Consider the following 4,778-nt stretch of genomic DNA (forward strand, 5'->3'; position numbering starts at 1 on the left):
CCCGGCTGGGGATTCGAACCCGCCACCTTAGGTGTATGTGGCTGGTGCCTTAGCCGCTTGAGCCACAGGCGCCAAGCCAGAGATGATTGATGTCTTCATGGTGAGATTAATGTTAGGATGCCGTCTGCAGCGTAACGGAAACAGAAATGCGAGTACCAAGAATGTATTGCACCTGTGCTTCACACACAGCCAAGTTTTTGAAACAGTTCTTTTTATGTTCCTTAAAAAAAGGGAGGGGGGAATGCCTGAATGGTCTAACTGACATGATACCTTCAGCAGATGTAAGGACACAGACGTGCTAAATTCAGGTAATCTCACCTGTAATTAAAGGGACTCAGTCTGTTAATGTCTCACTCACCCTGCACATGGGACTCATCGGAGGACCTTTAAAATCACTTCCATACTTGGGATCTACCCCAGACCCACTGAGTCAAGACCTGACCATTGTTTTTCTGTTTGTTTTTTTAATTCTCCTTGGAGTAGAATCTCCAGATTTGAGAATTTCCTCATTAAGTGGATCCTGGGATTAAGCTATATTTTTCAAGACCTCCCTGAGGTCTTTAGCTAGTTTAGGGACCCCCTTTGTTTAAACCTCGTAACTATGCCTTGCTGTGACAATCTGAAAGTCAGTATTTGGCATGATGCCTACCAGCAAATCTTGTATACGGAAGAGGTGGCCACATCAGATAATGGAACACGATGATTGTAAAGTCCCTGTGAGTCCTTAAAGAAATGAATGTAAGCAAACAAACAAACTAGCTTACTCTGTGCATGGAAATAATATGGAAATCAATTCAGCAATTTGAGTTTCTTAAAAATGTGCATATATGTTGGCCCATAAATCCTGTTTCTAGAAATCATGAATAGGTAGAAAGCAGTTGGCATGGGTTAGGATGTTTATTGCTGTGGTTGTTTGTATCACAAGGTTGGAAAGAACTCATATGATGAACATTCAATAAATTCAACTTCACCTACACAGCCGACGACTGCTATGTAGGCGTTTCAAACAATATGCGTAAAGTTAATACGGTGGGCAGCTCAAACATGCAATGACATCAAATGAACGCTGTGAGCAGCCTTCAAGGTATGTATATTTTCCAAGAAAAGCAAGTTGTAAATTTTTTTTATAAATGACATAATAGTACATTTATCAAGGATTTCTTTCATTTCTGGCATAGTTCTAAAACTTTGTAAATAAGATGGTGACTTTACATCTTTTGTATTAACCTGGATGGAGTTGAAACACATTCTTCTTAGTAAAGCATCACAAGAATGGAGAAGCAAGAATCCAATGTACTCAATTCTGATAGGAGGACAATTGATGCTAGTACATGGGGTGGAGGGGGATCGGAGTAAGGAAAGGAGGAAGGGAGGTGGGGGGTCACCGTGTGTGACACACTTCTTGAGGGCAGGACACAGTTATAAGAGGGACTTTACCTAACAGATTCAAGCAGTGTAACCTGGTTCTTTGTGCCCTCAATGAATCCCCAGCAACAAAAATAAATAAATAAAATAAAAATAAATAAATAATTTTGTAAATATTAACTCATTTATCCTTAAAACCTGAGTAACATTGCTATTGCTACCTCCTTTTAAAGGTGAAACCACTTAGACCAGCAAGGCTCCCAATGTGTCTGAAGCCACTTAGCCAGTACGTGGCAAAACTGGGCTTTCAAATCTGCAGAGTCTGGCCCAGAACCCAAGCTCTTACCACTACGCCACACCACTGATACCGTGTTCATGTGCCCAAAAATCTCTGGAAGGATACAGGCAAGTTTTATTGTCTATCTATTTCTAAAATTGGTATCTATTTTTCCCTGTAATCGCTATATGTCATACAGAGTTTTTAAAAGTTGATATATTATAAAGGCATTGCAAAGCTTTGGACAACCCTAAATAAAAAATAAAAAGTGACAAGGGGCAGGGACGGCGATTAGTACAGAGCAACTTGGCATCTGACCCAGGGGGGAAAGCTGCGGAAGAAGGAAGGCCAGGCTCTGGGACACTGCCCGTGTCCTTGGCCTGGTGGGTGTTTTCCCTGCCCGTTCTGATAGAAGATGCAAATGTACACGGTGCGGGAGGTGTGAACTTGTGAATCCTGCAAGTCAAGAGTTCTCTCAGTGTGGGGAGAAATTGTAAGCGGAGCTGTGCAGGACGAAGGAGCAGGTGAGGGCACGGGAAAGCACACGAGAAGGAAGAGACCGGGTAGGTCTGAAGATTAGTTAGCCTTCGATGGAAGGAAGGAAAAGCACCACTCATGTAACACTTAAGGAGGTGGGGGTTGAGTAAGGGCCATCCCTCTGTCCCCACCCTGTCCCTCGTGAGGGCTGAGCACCTGGAGCTCAGCAGAGAGAGGCCAAACCTTAAAACTTTGCAGCAGTTGACTGGGTGACAAAGGAACACAGTTCCTCAGAGACAAGCGCCTCTTCAGAGCAGTGACTTGGAGCTGAGCAGAAACCAGACACCAAAGTTCTGCGGTGATGCTACGTGGCTCAGGTGCCCTCCTACAAGAGTCATTGGAAGGAGGAGAGCACAGTACTCATGTTTCTGGCACAACGCCCCTCCTACTGGCCCAGTAGCCAGGCCTTCTGGCTACTGGTGGTCATCACATGTCTGCCAGGCAATGCTGCTGGCCAGGGTCCTCCCACTCCAACCACAGCTTCAATAGGTAGACCTGCTTGGAAAAGTAGGACATCTGCACTGGGGATGGGGAACAGTCCTAGAAGATATTTAAATACATGCATCTGGCTGTATTCCTTTCAGGAGCATACAGCCATTCAAACTACGATAACAAGTTCAAACTATTGCCTAATAAAAATACTTTTGGAAGAAGAGACTGATTTATGACTGATATGTAAATGTGTGCTTCTAAAGTACTTGAAGGTGCTAGAAAACAGAAATTAAAACAGATTCTATCCGGTATTTTAAGTATATTCCTCCATTTTATTCTCACTTCCAGCTTCTATTTTAAGAAAGACTCTTCCTTTCTTCATAGATTCCCCATCCTCATTACTGACAAGATAAGGTTAAATAAACAAAGTTTCACTCTGCATTTTGGTTCCCTTAGCAGATGCACCCAGTATTTTCACAAGTTCACACTTAGAATTACAGCACAAGACTGCATGCAAGCCAAGAAATGATTGTCTCTCACGATCGTTCTACAACCAGAACTCTGAAATTAATGAGTTTAATAGCAGATTTTTTTTCCCTCTTTTGGACACTAACCCCTTTCTGTCTTTAGATAAAACATATGATACCTGAGAAGCATGTGAAAATTATGCACGGGCACACACGCAGATAGTAAAAACCTCGTTGTAGAAATAGCTGTTCCTACGGTGAGTACTCGTGTGACTTTTTTTGCCTCCTTATTACTGCACCACATAATTCATTCCTCTGTAAGTTCCAATTTCATATCACAGTACATTAATGTTGCTCTTCCTTTATAGCGACCTATCATCTGGTTAGCATTCTCATTTATAACCCAAATTACTTTTATTTCTCCAGCCATTTCACCTAACTACTTTGAATCAAACAGGAAAATGATCACACATCCCAAGTTGCTGAAATACACAGTAGGAAGAGCTGGCTGGAGTCCATTACCCATTTGTGTGGGTGAACCCACCTCTGAGGACGGGGCCCTCTGATCCATTGATTGCCAACGGTAGGAAGAATCAAGATCAACCATGCATTTACTAAATACTCTAGCCAAACATATTTTTTAAATTTTAATTTATTTACTTTTGAGACAGTCTCACTCAGTCACCCTACGTACAGTGCCATGGCATCGTAGCTCACAACAACCTCAAACTCCTGGGCTCAAGCAATCCTCTTGCTGGGACTACAGTAGCTGGGACTACAGGCAACTGCCACATCGGCCAGCTGTTTTTAGAGACAGAGTCTCACTCTTGCTCAGGCTGGTCTTGAAGTCATGAGCTCAGGCAATCCACCTGCCTCGGCCTCCCAGAGTGCTGGGATTACAGGCATGAGCCACCATGACCAGCCCCAAATATATTTTAAAAGGGAAGGAAAAAAGGAGGTTAGAGCCCTTCAATAGCTTCCAATTTGCCCTAAGATAAGAATGGAACTTGGTCTATCCGAGTCTGGCCATGCCTGTCCCTCTGGTCTGTCGTGGACCCCTCTGCTTTGCTCACTGCACAGCACGTCCACTGGCCTCCTTGCAATTCCTTGAATGACACCTGCTCCCCTCTCCACAGGGCCTTTGCACATGCTACCCTACCTCCCAAAGCATTCCTCCCTCATACCCTCTGCCTTACCTAGTCAATTCCACCCCTTCTTCCAAAAGTCTAAGGTAATCAGTTCCTCAGAGAAACTCTACCCAGCCTAACCTCACCAAAACACTTTGTTCTAGCAAGAAAATTGAAATACTTTTATCGTGTCTACATATGTGTCTCCTTTTTTCTTTCTTACACTTCAGGGCTGCAGCTTGTGAGTTATTCTGGATATTTGTGGAGTACGTGGTGGACAGTGTTGTGCATATACTCCCCATTCTGTGGTTCAGCTTCTCTTTTTTTTAATGGTGACTGATGAGGAGAAATTGGGTGAAGTCAAATTTACTCTTTTTCTTTTATGATTTTTGGCAATTTTGCATTCATTCTTAAAAAAAGTCTATCAGAAATGATAAAGGAGAAATAACAGACACCTCAGAAATTAAAAAAAAATCCTCAATGATTACTACAAAAAACTCTTTTCCCAGAAATATGAAAATATGAAGGAAATGGACCAATACCTGGAAGCATGCCACCTTCCTACACTCAGCC

This window comes from Otolemur garnettii, unplaced genomic scaffold (assembly GCF_000181295.1).
Source record: "Otolemur garnettii isolate 467f Iridium unplaced genomic scaffold, OtoGar3 scaffold00058, whole genome shotgun sequence".
NCBI lineage: Eukaryota > Metazoa > Chordata > Mammalia > Primates > Galagidae > Otolemur > Otolemur garnettii.